General features: G+C 41.3%; 1 protein-coding gene across 6 annotated transcripts in view; it reads right to left on the bottom strand.

Moving 5' to 3' along the window:
• Nucleotides 1–22,993, bottom strand: part of SGMS1 (sphingomyelin synthase 1) — a 261,890-nt gene that overhangs the window by 217,532 nt on the left and 21,365 nt on the right. For 2 of the 6 annotated variants that reach the window (XM_070432761.1, XM_070432763.1), the window contains exon 2: nucleotides 4,551–4,610. The exons of the other annotated variants lie outside the window; for them this stretch is intronic. The gene's annotated coding sequence lies outside the window, so the exon portion shown is untranslated. The remainder of the gene's footprint in view (nucleotides 1–4,550; nucleotides 4,611–22,993) is intronic. 6 annotated transcript variants of the gene reach the window in all.

The following is a 22,993-nucleotide window of genomic DNA, read 5'->3' as shown; positions in this document are numbered from 1 at the left end:
GTTGGTCACCAAAATTCCGCAAGCACAGAGGTTTAGAGGTATCAATGTCTAACCTCCACCTGTGAAGGTGCTGGCACACATGGGCCTGAGGAAAGCTGGCCAGGGAACCCCGCACCTGGCTGGCAGGCCTGTCTCTTTCATCCTCAGTGTGAGTAAAACTCCAGGGAACTTCTGCAAGTGGCTCCTGGCCTGGGGGCTGGAACACCTGCTCACAAGGACACTGAGACCCACAAAGGAGATAAATGTGGCTCCATGACTCACAAACCCAGCACGCTGACCCCAGGAAACCCACCAAGAAGTTATGCCAGGAGCTACACAAAACCAAGGGAAAAACATGATGTACCTTCGGAAACATCCATTTTACTCCAAGTTTTGGTGATGATAAGGAAATGAACCAGTAATTTAAAAGTTGTTAATAGTAAAACAAATATGCCTTGTGGAGTAGAATGTCACCGGACATGCATTTTTAACTAAAACTCCTTACATGCTTAATTCATTTTCGGCTCTTCCCTTACCTGTGGGGGAAGGGAATGGGGATGGACTCTCTCCTTTGTCATTAAAGGTGGCCTTGGGAGAACATGTGAAGTTGGTAGGGATTTTATATCACAGTGAGCCCAGAAAGCTACCAATAGCCCTTGGTCTGAAGAATTCTCTTCAAAATCAGGGATCCCAGATTTCTGCCATATCTAGGTTAGGTAGACTGAAGGCGAGGCACACATACATAATCCCCTTTCTACACCACACATCCTGGTGTAGGTATTCTGATAGTGCCTCTCTTCACTGCCCTTCCCACCAGCTTCCAGGCCCCACCACACTCCTGCCCTCAGTTCCCGTTTACATCACTGACTTTCTTCAACCCCATCCTGACTACTGACATATTCAGCACTTACAGTAATTTTCATTTACATGGATGCTGCATCGTTACTAAAGAAAAATAAGCTTACCAGTTTAGTTTGCCTCTAAATACTTTTTATTGTAAAATATATTAAAAAGTGCATAACCATGGTAGCCAGCTCCCAAGGTGGCCCCCAATGATCCCGCCGCCTCCAATATTCATGCTCTTGCGTGGTCGCCTCCCACAATGAATAGGCTGGAGTGAATAGCCAATAGGATGCTGGGGAAATGATGGAGTGTGACTCAAAGGCTCCGTGAAAGAACGGCTTCCCTCTCTCTCTATCTTGGGAGGAAAGCTGGCTGCTGTTTCCTGCATTCTCAAGTGCTCTAAAGACAAGCCCATGTGCTGAGGAACTGAGCCTCCTGCAACAGCCAATGGGGGTGGCCTTCTTAGGAGCCCTCAGAGGATGGCTGCTTCAGCGATCTGGACTGCAACGCCATTGGAGACCCCAAATTACAACCACCCAGCTAAGCTGCTCCAGACTTCCTGACCCACACAGAAACTGTGTGAGATCATAAATGTAACCGTGTTTTAAACTGCTGGAGATACAACATGTCAGATTAAAGAACAATAAAATATACCCCATGTACCTAATACCCAGTTGATGTTGCTGGGGTTTGGGTTGTTTGTGTTTTAGAAGACCTACGTGCCCCTTCCTGATCACCTCTCCCTCTCTACCCCCCTTGCCCTGCCTCCCTGCACAGATAACCACCAGCCTGAATTCTGAGTTAATTATTCCTTTGTTCCTCTCTGTAATTTTACCACATATGTATTCTCAATACACGGTTGCATTTTGCCTGGTTGTAAGGCTAATGTAAATGAAACAGACTATACATATTCTTCTAATACTTGCCCCTTAAGAGTTTGAGATTCATCACTGTTGACTCCTGTGGCTGTAGTAGATTTTCACCACTATCTAGCTCTCATTGTATGAACATATCCACAATTTACTGCTCTGTTCTACTGCTGAGGATCATCTGGGGAGTTTTCAGTTTTTTGCTGTATGAATAATGCTGCCATTTACATTCTAGTGCTCCTCGCCAGCAAGTTCCTCCAAAGGCACACACCTAGGAGAGGGGAGCTGGGCTTGGGATTGCAATGCTCAGCTCTCCTAAGGAGTGTCCAACCGTCTTCCAAAGTGGTTGTGTACAACTGACTCTTAAGCCGCCTTTCTAGTCTCCCTCCAAATAAGAGGCGTGCCTGTTTTGCTAATTACCAATAAAGCTTTCAATCAACAAAGGGAAAGCTTTTCCTATTTGCAGCATCACTACTGCAAATAAATAGTACTCCAAAGCAGTGACCCAGACAGCTGGAACGGATTAGTCACAGGACATCCGTACAGACTTCAGAATAATGATGCAGACCCGGCCAGCACCACACACTGCCCACAGGGACAAGTCAAATTGGATATCTAGACTGACATTAAATTCAGACTGCTTTCCTCCCAGCGACTCACCTCCATGGTCCCATCTTATTACTGTCATCTCGGAGGGGGGAAAAATTAACTCGCATGCAACCCGGCAAGTTAAGATTAAAGCAAGAAAGTCAAATTACTTCAATGAAATTGTATTTGGGGGATTTTTTTTTAACAGAGAGCTGGTTATGTTTTTTATGTTTTCATCTATAAGATGAGATTTTCATTTACTATATCTAATTTTATGTGTAGTAATTCTATAAAAAGTATGTATTCTCTACACAATTAGATGTTCTTTTATATTTAGTTCATTCAATTTCTTAAGTGGCAACAGTAATATTTATGATAATGTATCTGTATTTCAAGTAAAAACAATATCAAACATTATGTGGCATCAAATACAAAAAAAATAATAAATTACTTCAATTGGAACAGGAAGGAGAGAAGAAATATACTGTAAATTTCAATGAGGTTCATATAATTTCGCTGAAAAAAAAACAAAAAACAATGGCACTAGATGACCACAATGAGGTCATTTCAACCCAACCTCTTGACAGTTCTTATTTGTCTGTATACAATCATTTCTCCCCGTGAGGCAGGAACTATTATTACACCCTTTTTCCAGATGGAGAAAACTAAGGCACAAAAGCAATTAAGTGTAAACAATCACACGGCTGATACGGTAGAACAAGGAATTGAACCCAGGAGGCTTATTCCAGAATCCATATTCTTAAACACTCTTCTGTGCAGTTTCTTCAGCCCCCCAAGAGCAGCCAGAGGCCCTGAAATGGCAGCTACCAGTTACTAAGCACCTACAACATGTCAAGCACTTTTTAAGTGCTCTATTGCATTATTTCTAATCCTCCCCACATCTCCACTAGGCATGTATTCTCCCTATTTTATAGTTGAAGAAATTTAGGTCCTGGGAGTTTAAGTAATTTGACCAAAATCACATAGGCAATAAAATAAAATGGTGGAGATCCCACTTGAACCTTGTAGAGTTCATGCGCTTTCTACAGTGGGTCTTCTGGACCAAATAAAATTATCCTATCTGAGGATGTGTGGTAGGCAAGTTTGACCTTAGGTCCTAAAAAAGGCCCTCTGAAGGAAACAGATGCCACACTGAGAGAAGGTGTGCTGGCCTTCCTGGTGAGCAGCAGTGGCACCTGCCATCCCTCTGTGACAGGCAGAGGCGGAGTGGGTGCCAACAAGACCAGCAGGCTCAGTCAGAAAACCAGGGCTCAATACCACCTCCTCATGGGGGTTACACTGGGCAGGTCAAATGGCCACACCATACAATGTTTTCATCTGTAAAATGGGGCTATCTTTTTCTTTTAATTTTTATTGAATTTATTGGAGTGACATCTACACTAATAAAAGAGAAAGATGCAAATTGACCATACCTTTGCGACACCCACCAGCCAATCAGGAGTGGCTATGCAAATTAACCCAACAAAGATGGTGGGTTAATTTGCATACGCAGGTGCCAAGTGCCAGGGTAGGGCGGGACGCAGGCGTTCCACACCGCCCCAGCCGCTCTTGGCCTCTGGGCAACATGGGAAGGCGGAAAGGCAGCTCCCGGCCTGAACAAAGGCAGAAAGGCGGCTCCAGCCAGAGCAAAGGTGGTGCTGGCAGCCAGGGGAAGAAAGGCCCTTTCTTGCATGAATCTTCGTGCATCGGGCCTCTAGTTGGTTAATAAAATTATATAGGTTTCAGGTATACAATTCTATAATACATCATCTTTATACTGTATTGTGTGTTCACCACGCCAAGTCAAATCTCCTTTCATCACCATGTAAAACGGGATTTTATTCAAAGAGTTGTTGTGAGGATTTAAGAGACTAACACATAAAGGGACCTGGCACACAGAAGGCACCCGACAAATGCTTAACAACTGAAGAAGTGGAAATGTGCTCTAGCTACCTAATAGGAAAAAGCAAGGAGCCAATTTTAGCGATAATACCCTTGCTTCCACAACAAAGCCTCATAATCCATGATGGATGACTTGACAATTTGTAAAAGGTCATCTTTGTATCATGATTTTTTAAAACTAATATTATGATTTCCTCTTTCTGTCCTACCCTAACTAGAACAACCCTTGCCAACTAGATCAACCCTTTATGACATTAGTAAAAGAAAGACATCCTTTACATGAACACAGGAGCTGGAATGCACTCCAAGTAAAACATTTGGCTCATTTAACTTCTCTGTTACTGACTTTAGAAAATCTTAAACACTCACTTCAAACAGCCACATCTCTTCAAAGTATTTCCAGTTTCTTAGGTAATCATCCCAAATTACCTAGCCAATAACAACAACAAAAAAAACTTGATTAAATGACTAGTAAATGACAAAAAAAATTTCAGCAACACTTCATACACCAATGCAATGAGAGCTAAGGTTCCTCCATCATAGCCCTTTTGCCATACCTAAGATTAGGTATTTAAAATACACAATGTGAACTTAGAGACAGACCACTCAGCAATCTCCACAGTAACTGGTCCTTTTCGCATTTACAAGAGGGACATGGGAGCAGTAGTAACTGCAGCATTGTAGGTCTGCTTTGCAAAATTGGTTCAATCCCATCTTTCTTGACCAAATGATGCAACCAATGAGCTACAAAGAGAAAACAGAGAAACATGTTCCTTAAAAGAAAAAAGGCTGACTCTTGTGTTGGTTCTAATATTTGCCCCAGAGTGAGGTAGGAGACCCACCAAAGGGCAATTTTCCAGAAGGAGGTAGCCAGTGAGGGGCAGAAACAGCCTCAGTAAAGTATGAGGTGTTTGAAGAGAACAGGAGCAGCCACTGCTGGTGGCTTATCAGTAAATATCATAGACCAGACCTCTGCTGAGCATGTGTTCTAAATTCTTCTTTAAAACCCTCATTCAGCTCTAACCGGTTTGGCTCAGTGGATAGAGCGTCAGCCTGTGGACTGAAGAGTCCCAGGTTTGATTCCGGTCAAGGGCATGTACCTTGGTTGCGGGCACATCCCCAATAGAGGGTGTGTAGGAGGCAGCTGATCGATGTTTCCCTCTCATCAATGTTTCTAACTCTCTATCCCTCTCCCTTCCTCTCTGTAAAAAATCAATAAAATATATATTTTTAAAAACCCTCATTCAATAACCTTCAGAGAAAATATTATAAAGAGATACCAATTTAATAAGTAAGAAAATTAACTAAGAGATTAAATGACTTGCCTAAAGTCACAGAACTAGTAAGTGGGTATAATAACTGGCTCATAGCATATGGGAGGTACTCAATAAATATCTGATGAACATGGCATCTTTACTTCTCCTATAAAGAGAGAAAACACTATTTTTCTCCTGAGAATTTCATAAGTTTAAAGTGAGATTGTGTATATAAAGTTCTTAGTACTGTGCCTTGACCTCTGGAATACACTGTGGTACATGGATAACAACATTAATATAAAGGTTTTCTCGCGCCGGAACACTCCCGGGCTCTTCACGTCCGCCTCGGGGGAGAGCTTACCTGTGGAGGAAACTCAGGCTGCAATAATTCTAATATAAGAAGACAAGGAAAACACTTCTTCATTAACTCTAAAAAGCAACAATTATAATAGTTTATAATTTGATTAAGAGCTAGAAAGCGAGGAAGCAAGATGGCGGCGATATAGGCAGACGCGTCCCAGGTCTTGTCCCGGAGCAAACGGAGTAAGCAGCTGAAACTAATAACACCCACCCCGAATTGGCAAATTTACTCAGCTGGTGAGACGGCTTGCAGCCTGGAAGGGCAGACCTCCCCTGGAAAGGTTAAAAACCAGGGATCTGGGCAGGAAAGTTTGCCAGACCTGAGCCCAGAGGGTCGGAGGGAGACCGCATGGCAGACAGCCGCGTCTCTTGGGACAGACACAGACCCTGACCAGGGTAAGGAGTTCCGCGGGTTTGCTGGCGCCAGGAGATTTGAGATTTGGATTTTGTGATTGCGGAGAACTGAGACTAAAGGGGGCATCCTGAGGAACTGATCAGACCATGCAGTGCCCATAAGAGAGGAGCGTTTCCCAGACCGGTAAGAGGAGCGTTTCCGCGGCCGGCCGGCGTTTGTCTGTTTCTTTGTTTTCACTGAACCCTGCTCATAGGACAGTTCGGATACAGACACTCACCTGTGCTGAAGAGAGGGTGAAGGTGCAGACGAGGGGAATCTGGGGAGAGGCTGAGGAAAGAGGGGGAGCCGGAGGAGGTGGCAGCGAATTGAGTGCTGAGACCCCCCTGGGCCCAGGACTGGGGCAGCCATTCCTCCAGAGGGTGGAATTCCTCCCCCCAGCCCCCCAGGCAAGGAGCACAGCCACACCCAGATTCCACCCTGTATGAGATAAAGGACTAAAACAAGCTGATTAGTCCCTGGGAGTTACCAGGGTCTGGCCAATAGAGGGGTTTTCAGTCCCACCAACAACACAGAGCAGGGTAAGGATTAAAAAAGGATAGAGAAGCTGTATAGCCTCAGAGGCCAACCCAAAAACACTGCCACCCAGAGGTTGAGCCACAAACTGACTCTTAGGGGAATACAAATTAAGGCAGACTGGATCACAAATACGGCCTGCTTTAAAATCAGGACTGTGATTTACAACACGGAGGAACAGTGTAATGCAGGCAAATTCAACACTCTCCTAAATACCTGGCAGGACTAAGGCGAACCAGGCTGAAGAGTAGAAGAACCGAAAGACCATCACTACTGCAAATTTTTTTTTTCTTTTTCTTTTTAATTTTTTCACCTTTTTACTAAGAAACCAATTTTTTTTTTCTCTTTTTCTTCTTTTTCCATCACCTGATTTTACCCTTTCAATTACCACATTTTTATTTTTAACCAGTATTATTACTCCTACCATTTTACCATTTTTTAAAGTGCCATTTTATTTTCTCTTTATTTTCTTTTGGGATTAGTGTTCTCCATTCTATTTTCATCGTTCCTTTAGCATTAATTTTCCCTATCTCAATTCCACCTCTTTGCTAAAACCCTCTTCCTTACTTTTCCCCTTTTGGTGTCCTGTTTCTCTTACCCTATTCCTGCTCCAGACTTTCCCAATTCCCTCTTTTTACCCCCTGTCTAATTCCACCCTACTTATATATCCTATTTCCAATCTACTGCTCTAAATCCTTATACACCTATTCTTTATCCTTCTTCACTTTCCAACCATTTTTTTTCTCTCTTATCTTTCTATTGTTTTCTTGATTGTTGAATATATTGGGCTTTTTTTTTTTTTTTTTTTTTTTTTTTTTTAATTTGTTTGTTTGTTTTGTTTTGTGTTTTTTCTTCTTTTTTAGGACTGGTTGTGAGGTTGTTTTTCTTTTTCTTTTTCTTTTTCTTTTTTTTTTCTGCTGGTTTTTCCCTTCCCTCCCCCACCCCACCCCAGTTATTTTTGTGCTTCTGTTTTCCCTTACCCCTCTGGATATTATTGGTGGTTTGTAGTTTGCATTCATCTCCAGGGATCTGTTGCTGGAATTTGTTGAGATTAGTGGCAGTTCTATTGGAGTTTGCTCCTCATACGGGGAGTCTCTTCCCCACTTCTACTTCATTCTCTTTTTTCGCTCTCTTTTTTTCCCCCCTCTTTTTTCTCAATTCTATTTTTGCACTCCTTTTTTGTTTGTTTTTTTCTTATTTTTCTTTTCTGTTCTCTCTTTTATCTTCTTCTCTTCTTTCTCCCTTATCCCCTAATTCTCTTAATTCGGGTGGTCACCTTTATTTGGAGTTATTAATATTGTGAATATACTTGTGTTCAGTGCCTGGTACGTTGTGCCTTGCTCTGTTGTATTTTGTGCCTTTAAATCAACGCAGCAGATCCAAGCAACAGCAGCCCCCTGATCACCGCAGCCTCCTGATCACCACAGCCTCCTGATCACCACACCCTCTGTCTGTGGAACAGCAACTGTACGTGAAGCCTCCCCCCACCAGCCAGAAGAGCCAACACAGCTGTGAACAACACCCACCAGAGGAGCTGCTGCCAACTGGAAAGCAGCTGCTACCGCAACCGTCTGAGCAGCAACCACAACCCAAGGAGCCCCTGCCACCCAGGGAGCAGCCACTGAACACCTCAACATCTACATATGTCAGCGAGATCAAACATGGGTAGGCAAAGAAACCCCCAAAGGAAAGAAAAGGAGGACTCGCCAGAAAAGCAGCTAAGTGAGACAGAGATATGCAACATGACGGAAAAAGAATTCAGAATAAGGTTCCTAGAGTACATGCACCACATGTTCAAGAAGCAAGAAGAAACGGATGAAAAACTCAACTACTTATGCAAGAAGCTAGAAGAAACAGATGAAAAAATCAACAACTTAAGTAAGTCCCAAGAAGAAATGAAGAGTGACATAGCTTCAATAAAAAACTCCATTGAAAGTATCAACAGTAGACTGGGAGAAGCGGAGGACCGAATTAGTGAATTAGAAGACAAGGAAGCAAAACACACTCAAACTGTACGGCAAATGGAGAAAAAAATTAAAAGACAGGAGGAGAGCCTAAGGGAGCTTTGGGACAACATGAAACGAAACAACATACGAATAATAGGGGTGCCAGAACAACAGAAAGATGAACATGGATTAGAAAACCTATTCGAAGAAATAATATCAGAAAACTTCCCTGAGGTGGGGAAGAAAAAAGTCACACAAGCCCAGAGAGTCCCAAACAAGGTGAACCCGAAAAGACCCACACCAAGACACATCATAATTACCATGGCAAATGTTCAGGATAAAGAGAGAATCTTACAGGCTGCAAGAGAGAGACGGAAAGTAACATACAAGGGATCGCCCATTAGATTATCAAATGATTTCTCAACAGAAACACATCAGGCCAGAAAAGAATGGACGGAAATCTACAAAGTGATGCAAAGCAAAGGACTGAATCCAAGAATACTCTATCCAGCAAGGCTATCATTCAAAATTGAAGGGGAAATAAGAAGCTTCACAGACAAAAAAGGGCTAAGGGAGTTTATCACCACCAAGCCAGCCATGCAAGAAATGCTAAAGGGACTGGTGTAAAAAGAAGAAATATCAAGCTCAGAAAGAAAACAGCCACACACACACACACAAAAAGAAATGGCTACAAACAAATACCTTTCAATAATAACTTTAAATGTAAATGGACTAAATGCTCCAACCAAAAGACATCGAGTGGCTGAATGGATAAAAAAACATGACCCATACATCTGCTGTCTACAAGAGACCCACCTCATTAGAAGGGACTCACACAGACTGAAAGTGAAGGGATGGAAAAATATCTTTCACGCAAATGGAAAGGAAAAGAAAGCTGGGGTAGCAATACTTATATCTGACAAAGTACATCTCAAAGTGAAGGCCATAACCAGAGATAAGGAAGGCCACTTCATAATACTAAAGGGATCAATACAACAAGAAGATATAACCCTGGTAAACATATATGCACCCAATGCAGGAGCACCCACATACATAAGAAAACTTCTGGAAGATATCAGGGGAGAGATCGACAACAATACAATCATAGTAGGGGACTTTAATACACCACTGACATCACTGGATAAATCCGCTAGACAAAAACTCAGCAAAGAAACAGCAATCCTAAATGACTCACTAGATCAGATGGACTTAATTGACATCTTCAGAACACTTCACCCCACAGCTGCGGAATATACATTCCTCTCAGGTGCTCATGGGACATATTCAAAAATAGACCACATATTGGGTCACAAGCAAAGTCTCCACAAATTCAAGAAGATTGAAATCATAAAAAGCTTCTTCACAGACCACGATGGCATAATGTTAGAAATAAACTACAATAAAAACAACCCAAAATACTCAAACACTTGGAAGCTGAATAGCATGTTATTAAATATTGATTGGGTTACCGATGACATCAAAGAAGAAATTAAAAACATCCTGGACACTAATGACAATGAAAACACAACAATCCAAAACCTCTGGGACACAATGAAAGCAGTCCTGAGAGGGAAGTTTATAGCTCTACAGGCCTATCTCAAAAAACAAGAAAAAATGGTAGTCAATCATCTAACTCTACAACTCAAAGAATTAGAAAGAGAGCAACAAGAAAAGCCCAGAGTGAGCAGAAGGAAGGAGATAATAAAGATTAGAGCAGAAATCAATGAAATAGAGACCAAAAAAACAATACAGAAAATCAATGAAACCAAGAGCTGGTTCTTTGAAAGGATAAACAAGATTGACAAACCCCTAGCCAGGCTCACCAAGAAGCAAAGAGAGAGGTCCCAAATAAACCAAATCAGAAATGATAGAGGCGAAATAACAACAGACCCCACAGAAATACAAATGATTGTTAAACAATACTACGAGCAACTCTACTCCAACAAACTGGACAACCTGGAGGAAATGGACAAATTCCTAGAAAAATACAACATTCCAAAACTCAATCAGGAAGAATCTAAAAACCTCAATAGGCCAATAACTATGGAAGAAATTGAAGCAGTCATCAGAAAGCTTCCAGCAAACAAAAGCCCAGGGCCAGACGGCTTCACAGGGGAGTTCTACCAAACATTCAAGGAAGAACTAAAACCTACCCTCCTCAGACTACTACAAAATATTCAAGAGGAAGGAACGCTTCCAAGCTCATTCTATGAAGCCAGCATCACCCTAATACCAAAACCAGGTAAAGACATCACAATGAAAGAGAATTACAGGCCAATATCCCTCATGAACATAGATGCCAAAATCCTCAACAAAATCTTAGCAAATCGGATCCAGCAGTACATCAGAAGGATCATACACCATGACCAAGTAGGATTCATCCCAGAGATGCAAGGATGGTACAACATCCGTAAATCAATAAATGTGATACATCACATAAACAAATTGAAAGAAAAAAACCACATGGTCATATCAATTGATGCAGAAAAAGCATTCGACAAAATCCAACACCCATTTTTGATAAAAACTCTCAGCAAGGTGGGAATAGAAGGATCATACCTCAACATAATAAAAGCCATATATGACAGGTCCATCATACTCAATGGACAAAAACTAACACCATTTCCCCTAAGAACAGGAACAAGACAGGGATGCCCACTCTCACCACTCCTGTTCAACATAGTACTGGAAGTATTAGCCATTGCAATTAGGCAAGAAGAAGGAATAAAAGGCATCCAAATTGGAAAAGAGGAAGTAAAACTGTCCTTATTTGCAGATGACATGATATTATACATACAAAACCCTAGAGACTCCATCAAAAAGCTACTAGACTTAATACATGAATTTGGCAATGTAGCAGGATACAAAATTAACCCCAAGAAATCTGAGGCATTTCTATACACCAACAGTGAACTTTCAGAAAGGGAGATCAGAAAAACAATCCCATTTACCATCGCACCAAAAAAATTAAGATACCTAGGAATAAACTTAACTAAAGAGGTTAAAGACCTCTACTCAGAAAACTACAGGACGTTGAAAAAAGAGATAGAGGAAGACATAAACAGATGGAAGAACATACCATGTTCTTGGATTGGTAGAATCAACATCATTAAAATGTCCATACTACCCAAAGCAATCTATACATTCAACGCACTTCCCATTAAAATACCAATGGCCTTCTTCAAAGATCTAGAACGAACTCTCCAAAAATTCATCTGGAATAAAAAAAGACCCCGAATAGCTGCAACGATCCTGAGAAAGAACAAAGTAGGTGGGATCTCAATGCCAGATATCAAGCTGTATTACAAAGCCACTGTTCTCAAAACTGCCTGGTACTGGCACAAGAACAGACATATAGATCAGTGGAATAGAATAGAGAGTCCAGAAATTAGCCCGAACCAATATGCTCAATTAATTTTTGACAAAGGAGGCATGAACATACAATGGAGCCAAGATAGTCTCTTCAATAAATGGTGTTGGGAAAATTGGACAGACATATGCAAGAAAATGAAACTAGACCACCAACTTACACCATACACAAGAATAAACTCAAAATGGATAAAGGACTTAAATGTACGACAGGAAACCATAAAAATTCTAGAAGAATACAAAGGCAACAAAATCTCAGACATATGCCAAAACAATTTCTTCACTGATACAGCTCCTAGGGCAGTTGAAACTAAAGAGAAACTGAACAAATGGGACTACATCAAAATAAAAAGCTTCTGCACAGCAAAAGAAACCATCAACAAAACAACAAGAAAACCCACCTCGTGGGAAAACATATTTGCCAACGTCATATCTGATAAGGGCTTAATCTCCAAAATTTATAGGGAACTCATACAACTTAACAAAAAGAAGATAAACAATCCAATCAAAAAATGGGCAAAGGATCTAAATAGACACCTTTCAAAAGAGGACATTCAGAAAGCCAAGAGACATATGAAAACATGCTCAAAGTCACTAATCATCCGAGAGATGCAAATCAAAACAACAATGAGGTACCATCTCACACCTGTCAGAATGGCCATCATCAACAAATCAACAAACGACAAGTGCTGGAGAGGATGTGGAGAAAAAGGAACACTTGTGCACTGCTGGTGGGAATGCAGACTGGTGCAGCCACTATGGAAGGCAGTATGGAGGTTCCTCAAAAAATTGGAAATGGAACTCCCATTTGACCCGGTGATCCCACTACTAGGAATATATCCCAAGAAACCAGAAACACCTATCAGAAAGGATATATGCACCCAGATGTTCATAGCAGCACAATTCACCATAGCTAAGATCTGGAAACAGCCTAAGTGCCCATCAGTAGATGAATGGATTAGAAAACTGTGGTACATCTACACGATGGAATACTATGCTGCTGTTAAAAAGAAGGAACTCCTACCATTTGCAACATCATGGATGGAACTGGAGAGCATTATGCTAAGTGAAACAAGCCAGTCAATGAAGGAAAAATACCACATGATCTCACTCATTCATGGATAATAAAGACCATTACAAACTTTTGAACAATAATAGATACAGAGGCAGAGCTGCCTCAAACTGATTGTCAAACTGCAGTGGGAAGGCCAGAGAGAGTTGGGGGGCAGGAGGGAGGGGAGTAAGAGATCAACCGAAGGACTTGTATGCATGCATATAAGCATAACTAATGGACATAAGACACTGGGGGGTAAGGGAGGGTAGTGGTTTGTCAAGGGCGGGGGGGGGGGGGGAAAAGGATACTTATGTAATACCCTTTGTAATACTTTAAGAGGAAAATAAAAAAAAAAAAAAAAAAATATAAAATGCTAGGTACAATAACCACCTAGAATAGGGTTATGATAATGACAATGGGTATAATAAACATCACAACAGATAGAAGATATGCAGATATACATAATGGGCAATAAGCAACTGAGTTATAATAAGCGATTGAAAAGATGCTCAACATCATTAGGGAAATGCAAATTAAATGAGATACCATTTCACAATTATCAGAATGGCTAAATTTTAAAAACTGACAATATCAAATGATAGCACAGATGCAGAGCAACTAGGACTGTCACACATTGCTGGTAGGAATGCAATGGGTAAACAAACTATGGTATGTCCATACAGTGGAATACTACTTAGTAATAAAAAAGGGACAAATTATAGATACACACTACATGGATGAATCTCAAATGCATTATGCAAAATGAAAGAAGCTATCTCAAGAGGGTATAGTCTATATAATACCACTTATTCTGGAAAAAAGTAAACCTACAGCAACAGAGAATAGACTAGTGTTGCCAGGAGTTCAGTAACCAAGAGGGTTTGACTACAAAGAGGCAGTACCAGGGAATTTGAGGGGTGATGGATTGTTCTGCATACAGTTTACAGTGATAATGATATGAATCAATGTATGTGTTAAAACTCAGAACTATATGATCAAAAAAAGGAATTTTATTGTTGGTAAATTTTTTTAATTATCAAAAATAAAAATTTTAAATTCTAGAACAATTGGAAGGTCTTGGTGAATGCAAAGTTGACATTTGTATGTGGGGAAGAGGTGACATGTGAGGGTCAAATAGCTCTGAAGTTTCATGCCAAGAAAATATGGTTCAGGAGACCAGGAAGAGCCTGTGTGGGAGCAACACAGAGGCTCTGAGAGGTCACAGAGCGTCAAGAACTTGATTTCTGGTCTGATTTCACCAAATGATGACTCTATGGAATTACACAAGCCACATCACCCCACTGAGCCATATTTTAGCTAATTCTAAAGTGAGACAATGAAGCAAATTATCAGGAATGTCCTCTCCCACTATAAACATTCTAAGGCAGTGGTTCTCAACCTTCTGGCCCTTGAAATACAGTTCCTCATGTTGTGACCAACCAAAAAATTATTTTCGTTGCTACTTCATAACTGTAATGTTGCTACTGTTATGAATCGTAATGTAAATATCTGATATGCAGGATGGTCTTAGGCGACCCCTGTGAAAGGGTCATTCGACTGCCAAAGGGGTCGCGACCCACAGGTTGAGAACCGCTGTTCTAAGGACAATTTCCTTTTAAGCTATTGAGTTTGGGAAGACAGTAGGACAAATAAGTAGAAATACCACCAGGGAACAAAATAAAGTGAAAACCATTGATGTGTGTGGATGGCAGAGTGAGGGAAGTGCCACCTTCTAGCATGATAGAAACCAAGAAAACAGCAGTTTCACTGGGGCAGGGGAGAAGGGCTGGAAAAACTCAAGAACCAAAGAGTCAAGATGAATGAGGATCAATAAAACAAGACTAGCAACGAGCCAGCAATTCCACTTCTGGTCATTTTTCCAAAGAAATCCAAAACACTAATTTGAAAAGATATGCATCCCTATGTTCACTGCAGCATTATTTACAATAGCCAAGATATGGAAGCAACCTAAGTGTCCATCAATAGATGAATGAAGAAAGAAGAGGTGGTACATATATACAATGGAATATTATTCAGCCATAAAAAGGAATGAATTCTTACCATTGTGACAACATGGATGGACCTAAAGGGCATTATGCTGAGTGAAATCATTCAGATACACAAAAACAAATACCATATGATTTCACTTATATGTGGAATCTAAAAAAACAAAGTAAATAAAACAGAAACTAATAGATATAAAGAAAAAACTGATGGTTATCAGATGAAAGGGGAGTTGGGAGGATGGGTGAGAAAAGGGAAGAGAGGAAAAAGTACACATTGGCAGTTACAAAATAGTCATGGGGATATAGTCAATAACATTGCAATAACTACGTATGGTGTCAGGTGGGTACTAGACTTATGGGGTGATCACTTCGTAAGCTATATAAATGTCTCATCACTATGTTGTACACCTGAAACTCATATATCATTTTATTTCAACTGTAATTTTTTAAAAAAATTTTTAAACAAACAATAGATTATACAGGTATTTCAGAGATCAACAGAGTGAGTGACTGCCCAAAAAAGTACAAAAGGGTACCATCAAACTTTACATGCTGCCTGAGTACATCTTGACTGTATCCTAGTTGTTTTGTCCTTGCATTTTCAATCTCACTCTGCCTTCATCTTTGCTGTTAGAAGCCTAGAATTTAATGAAACATGTAGGCGTAGTTTTCCTGCAGCAGCCTACTTCAGAGGCTGCAATTTTCAAAATTTAGGATTTCCTGGAAATTAAGAATATGACTATTGAGTGCCGGTGAGCCACTTATGCAAAGACTCCAGAATTCTGGAATGAAACCATTTTATTTTTAAAGGATTTAATAGAATGTAAAGAATACAACTTAAGGATTAAGATTTTATTGTCACTTTATTAGTTTGTGAAGCAGAAAAATAGCTTGAAGTCAATAATATTCCCAAACAGACCAACTGAAATGTGACAAATCCTGTCCAAAGCAAGCCCCAGAACACCACTTAATGGGCTTCAACTCTTTCAGCCAAATGAACCCAGGGAGACATACCACTCTGAGCATTTAACCAGAACTGAAGGAAGATTAGGGAAATTAACAGTTAAAAAGTATACCTGTGTGGACCCTGAGAAAGACAATACCTACCAAGAAGGACTCCTGGTGGCAAACTGGGCTCAAATTTAAAAGGAGATCCTAGCAACCATTTTTACCAGTAAACATGAGCCTCCCATGCAAACTGCACTTGAGGGAGAAGCCTGCACTGAACTAACTGCCTGTCTGCACTGTGTTCCTGCTATCTACGACAGCCCTTACACAGGATTTCCTGGAATCCTATTTCAACCAGTAAGACTAAGGCTTCCCCATCCAACCAGAAATGCACAGTTTTAGCCCCCTCAACACACTCACTGACCAGAGTGACACCGTTCTGACCAATCAGGACAGTGCTTTTTGCACCAAACTGCATGATGATGGACCAATCAGGGACAAGGGGCAGGGGCTTCTGTCTATATAAGTTAGCTCCTGCCCTAGCCAGTGGCTCAGTTGATTACAGTGTCTCTTGGTACACTGATGGTGGTAGGTTTGATTCCCTGTCAGGGCACATACAGGAGTCAAACAATTGATGTTTCTCTCTTACATCGATGTTTCTCTCTCTCTCTCTTTCTTCCTTTTTCTCTCTCTAAAATCAATGAAATAAATATATCATTGGGTGAGGATTTTAAAAAATTAAAAATATCTAAGTTGGCTCCTCTCTGGCTCCGGGAATGCACTTTCCCTTTCCATCAAAGACTGAAGACTGCATTTCTCCAATGGGTGCTGGAACTGAAATACCAAGACTGGAGCTGGAGCTCAAACACCAAAGACACAACACCCAAGAGGTCTTGCCAGACCAGAGCAGAGAAGAGCACGTGAAGCAGAGCAGGCAGAGCAGAGTTGTCTAGCCAGAGAGGGGCCTCACCCCAGAACTGTCTCACCCCAGAACAGCCTCACAGCCGTGCTGCCCCCGGCCATGGCTCAATCACAGTTGAGCTTTTTGCACTGAATAACATTTCCTTCTTCACCACACCCCAAACTGGGAATTCCTGTTAGCACGGAATTAGCACCAATGACCATCAATTGACACTTGCAAGCAAAGTTAGTAGGCAGAAAACTTTTCCAAAACCACTTCTTCTGTCTTTTTGGTGATTAAATGTGAAAACATCAACATGATATAACCTGGTTCTGCTGGTTATAAAGAAAGAGAAAGAGCAGATGACTTCACCTCAAAGCTCAGTCTCTTTACCGCCAACAACTCACTCACTTTGGGCAAATTTCTTCCCTCCTTATCTTCTTCTCTGCATCTATAAAATGGGGATAATCATGTACTCCCATCTACACTCGGGCTACTACTGCCCCGGCCGGATGAGATCATGTCTGTACAGGCATTCATGGAGAATACAAATAAAAAGACAAATACAAGATGTTATTGCTGCTATTCTGTATGAAGGGGGGAGAGGGGGCCTGAATGTATTATGTGTGTATTTCAAACACATACAATCACATCCCAACTGCCTCTTTCCAGTCAACCATATGCTTCTCTTCAACCACAGCTGGGCTGTTGAGCAGATGCTGAAATGGGTACAGACAGAAAGGTGGTGAGAAAAAAAAATGTGTCTCTCCTCCTGGTTCTGAGATGATAAAAAAAATAATTTCTTATGCACTTATATTCTACTAATCTTTTCTGAGAGCCTCCTGTGTGTCAGACACCATGGTAGGCACTAAAAAGAATAACATTAAAAAAAAAACCAGCATGTTCACTCTGGAAACAACTACTAGTAAGTAGCCAATCACAACCCAGCGTGGATGGAATTATCTAGGCAGACACAGGGAAACACTCAACCCAGATGGCTGGGTGGGTTAGGACAATGATGCTTGAGTCCAGCTTGAAAGATGAGAATAAATTAGATGAGTGAAGCAGGGAAAAGGCATTCTAAGCAGGCAAAAGTTGTGGAAGCAAAGAGCCACGAGGGAACGGGAAGGGTGGGTGAAAAGAATAAGAAGAAAACAACGATGGAGACTCGTGCGTTCACCTCGGCACTCGGACTTTCTCCTAGGGACACCAGGAACCACAGACACATTTAAGCAGGACTGGCATGACCACCCTTGCAGTTAGGAAGAGGATTGTAACAACATCTGGGAGAACAGAATGAAGACAGGCCAAAGTGGATAGCTATGTAGAAATCCAGGCAGGAAGTGATGAGGGCTTAAGATTGTGGATGAATGCAAGAGATGATAAAGAGGTAAAATGGCCCAGGTGGTGTGGCTCAGTGGTTGAGCATCATCCCATGCACCAAAAGGTCACTGTTTTGATTCCCAGTTAGGGCACATGCCCAGGTTTCAGGCTTGTTCCCCAATAGGGGGCATGCAGGAGGCAGCCAATCAATGATTCTCTCTCATCATTGATATTTCTCTCTCTTTCCTTCTTCCTTCCTCTCAGAATCAATAAAAATATATATTTTTTTAAAAAAGAGGTAAGATGACCTTACTTTGATAACTGGAAGGATATAGGGTAGAGGAAAAGGAGCTGTGGATGAGTCCCTGGTTCTTTCTGTTTTGATAACTGAGAAGAGGATGGTCTTTTACAAAATACTAGAGAAAGTACAGATTTGGCAGGCAAGATGAATTCACTCTGTACGTGACTTCATGTATAGAAGGTCACTCTGTACATTTGTGACCAACTAAACTATCAACCTTGTCATCATTTAGTTAGCTATTCCGAATTCCCACAGGCAAGAAGACCTCTTAAAACAGAATGGGCCCTAGCAGGTTTGGCTCAGTGGATAGAGCGTTGGCCTGTGTACCAAAGGGTCCCAGGTTCGATTCTGGTCAAGGGCACATGCCTGGGTTTCAGGTTCAGTCCAAAGTAAAGGAAGCAGTCAGTCAATGATTCCCTCTCATCAGTGATGTTTCTATCTCTCACTTCCTCTCCCTTCCTCTCTGAAATCAATAAAAATATATTTTTAATAAAGCTAGCAAGAATTATTTAAAACAAACACACACACACACACACACACACACACACACACACTGGGATGTCTAGGCAAAAACTCACTTCCATGACCTTCTCAGTGGCCAAAGTGAGAACGGCCCTCACATGAAAGAGGGTAGGTGTCTTACCCCAGACCAACGCAGCCAGAAAAAGAGGAAACTAAACTTTACTCCAGGATGGTATGCTTTTCATCTAGTATGCTATACTGCTCCATTAAGGATCTAGTACTAGCTATTGGAAGAGAGAATCGAAGATGGCGGCATAGGTAAACACCGGAGACTGCCGCCGTGGACAACCACTTCAAAAATACAACTAAAAGTCGGAGCGGACATCAACCAGAACCACGGGAAGGCTGGCTGAGGAGAGTCTCTTCAACTAGAAGCAAAAACAACAGCATTCCGGCGCTCAGCGGAGGCGCAGTGTGAAAAATTTAAAGGTACGGCGGTGCGGTGGTGAGGGTGCGCGCGCAAAGCGGGCTGGCGGCTGAGGGCGCGATTGTCGTTTTCAATCAGGAGCGAGTCTCAGACTCTGGGCTACAGATCCGGGCAAGTCTCTAGGGACCCAGGCTCAAACGGGAGAAGCGGGACTGTCTGGCTACAGCCCCTCCGAGGTTTGCAGCGATTGCTGGGACAGAGAGGCAGAGCCCCTGGGGACGGACTGAGAGCGGCCATAGCTGCTCCCTCCCCCCCGCCCTGTTGAGCCCGCCCCGCCCAAACCCTGCGCACAGCCATTTGCTGGACTAGCGCCTCCCCTGAGGACTGAAGTTTTCCCACAGCTGATTTCCGCTGCCAGTCGGCCTGGTGGTCAAATCCCTCTAGTGTTAACTACAACAATTAAGGCTTGGCTAGAACAAGACTGTGCACAGAGACCACAAGGGGGTGCACCAAGAAAGCATAAAAGATGCGGAGACAAAAAAACATGACAGAAATGGAGGATATGGAGCTAAGAATCGCAATTTTGAGGGCTTGCCATAAATTTGTGCAGAGCCTCACGAAAACTAATGAGACCCTCGATGCTACGATAAAGAAATTAGAAAGTAAGCATACACGGACTGAAATAAAGAATATTATACCCAATAGCAGACCAGAGGAGCACAAGAATCAAACCAAAGATTCGACAAAAAACACCCAATTGGAAAAGCAAAATGAAAAAAGAATCCGAAAGTGTGAAGATAGTGTAAGGAGCCTCTGGGACAGCTTTAAGCGGTCTAATATCAGAGTCATTGGAGTGCCAGAAGATGAGAGACAGCAAGATATTGAAAACCTATTTCAAGAAATAATGGCAGAAAACTTCCCCCACCTGGAGAAAGAAATGGACTTACAGGTCCAAGAAGCGCAGAGAACCCCAAACAAAAGGAATCCAAAGAGGACCACACCAAGACACATCATCATTAAAATGCCAAGAGCAAAAGACAAAGAGAAAATCTTAAAAGCAGCAAGAGAAAGAGGCTCAATTACCTACAAGGGAATACCCATACGACTGTCAGCTGATTTCTCAACAGAAACTTTGCAGGCCAGAAGGGAATGGCAAGAAATATTCAAAGTGCTGAATACCAAGAACCTACAACCAAGATTACTTTATCCAGCAAAGCTATCATTCAGAATTGAAGGTCAGATAAAGAGCTTCACAGATAAGGAAAAGCTAAAGGAGTTCATCACCGCCAAACCAGTATTATATGAAATGCTGAAAGGTATCCTTTAAGAAGAGGAAGAAGAAGAAAAAGGTAAAGATACAAATTATGAACAACAAATATGCATCTATCAACAAATGAATCTAAGAATCAAGTGAATAAATAACCTGATGTACAGAATGAACTGGTGACTATAATGAATCAGGGACATAGAAAGGGAATGGACTGACTATTCTTGGGGGAAAAGGGGTGTGGGAGATGCGGGAAGTGACTGGACAAAAATCATGCACCTATGGATGAACTCAGTGGGTGGGGAGTGAGGGTGGAGGGTGGGGTGGGAGCTGGAAGGAGGGGAGTTATGGGGGGAAAAAAGAGGAACAAATGTAATAATCTGAACAATAAAGATTTAAAAAAAAAAAGAATAAAGAAATATGACAACTGAAAAAAAAAAAAAAAGGATCTAGTACTATTAGTAATATATAATAAGGACTCAATCTTGATCTCTGTCCACTTTATTCTTCTTTTGTGACTCCTTTCTGAGAACAGAGTCCTGGCGACCCTGACCTAACCAGTTTTAATCCCCAGAAACATGAATCCCACTGCTGAGCTCTGGCTCAACTGTCCTGGTACACTACAAAGCTCTGCCCCATCTCTGCTTTTTAAAATTCATTCCAATGACTACTTCTGATAACCAGCCACTCTGGCTCTGCAAATGCAGGAAGAATATTCTAGTTTCTATAGGAGCTATTTCTGAATTCATTTGTTCTGCCTCATATCATGGCATGAAAAGTTCCTTGAGGGCAGTCCTTATTTAGCTTATTTGTATCACTGGCTGAACTTGGTATGATACTTCTCCCACCTCAATGGCTTGCTTCCTGTGACAGTGTTAGCTCCTGGAAGAATGGAGAGGGAGGCCGCTGGAGATGGATACAAACACTGTCCTAGGCATGAGAGAGCGGTGAACCAGACAGCAAGGCCCCTCATCTTAGATTCCAGTGGAGTTGGATATTTTATATATAAAATATAAACACACACATATAAAACACACCCCAAACACACAAAATGTATGTTAAAACTGGGGGCAGGGTATATATGTACATTATATTATTTTCTATATTTTTCTATGTTTAAAAATATTTTCATAATAAAAATGAGAATAAATAAATGTAGAGCTTATACTTTCTGAGGAAAGAACTCGATAGCCAAGCAGATTAATTTGCAAAGGTTCTAGAGAGAGAAAATCTTATTTTAATATTATTTTTTTAACATCATGCTCTACAGCTAGCTGAAGAGCAACCAGGAGAAATTTAGATTATGTCAGGTCAAGCAAACAATAAAATGAGGTCCTTACTCGGTCTAGACCAGCAGTTCTCAACCTGTGGGTCGCGACCCCTTTGGAGGTCAAACGACCCTTTCACAGGGGTCGCCTAAGACCATCGGAAAACACATATATAATTACATATTATTTTTGTGATTAATCACTATGCTTTAATTATGTTCAATTTGTAACAATGAATATACATCCTGCATATCAGATATTTACATTACAATTCATAACAGTAGCAAAATTACAGTTATGAAGTAGCAACAAAAATAATTTTATGGTTGGGGGTCACCACAACATGAGGAACTGTATTAAAGGGTTGCGGCATTAGGAAGGTTGAGAACCACTGGTCTAGACTTTCCTCATCCACCTCTCATGTCCGTATTTTCTGTAATGGTAAATGATAAAAGAAAACAACAGGAAAATATAACCACTCTCTAATATAGTTTGGTCTTAGGAAAGTAAGCCCTAGTAATGATCACTACCATGTACTCTACATCTACAACGTGCTGGGGATTGACAGACATGATCCCATAACAAATCTTTAAAATGAGCATTATTATCCCCATTTTACAAATGAGGAAGTTAGGATTCAAACAACTCAAGTAATTTGATCAACATCCCATTCCCAATGATTGGCAGAGTGGAGCACCCAAACACAACTCTGCTAAGAATCAAAAGCCTTGGTGTATTTTCATTACACCATGATATATGCCTCCCAATATCCGATATTCCCTCTCTCATTCTTTATAAACTTCTGGGCTCCACAAATGAGTGAATCTGATAAAGAAAATTTGCAGCAGGTAGTTCAGTAAATCAAAAAAACAAAGAAAAACAAGAAATCACAGTCTTGATATATACAGTATCCGAAACAGTATCTCCAAATATTAACTCAAGGCAATAAAGAAAATTGAGTGGCAAAGAAAACTAAACTGTACAATCCTCTCCAGT

The sequence above is a fragment of the Myotis yumanensis genome, unplaced genomic scaffold (genome assembly GCF_028538775.1).
Source record: "Myotis yumanensis isolate MYYU_CA2020_CCGP unplaced genomic scaffold, mMyoYum1.0.hap1 SCAF_13, whole genome shotgun sequence".
Taxonomy (NCBI): Eukaryota; Metazoa; Chordata; class Mammalia; order Chiroptera; family Vespertilionidae; genus Myotis; species Myotis yumanensis.
Note: the sequence above shows the minus strand (reverse complement) of the source record. Positions and strands in the feature narration are given on the sequence as shown.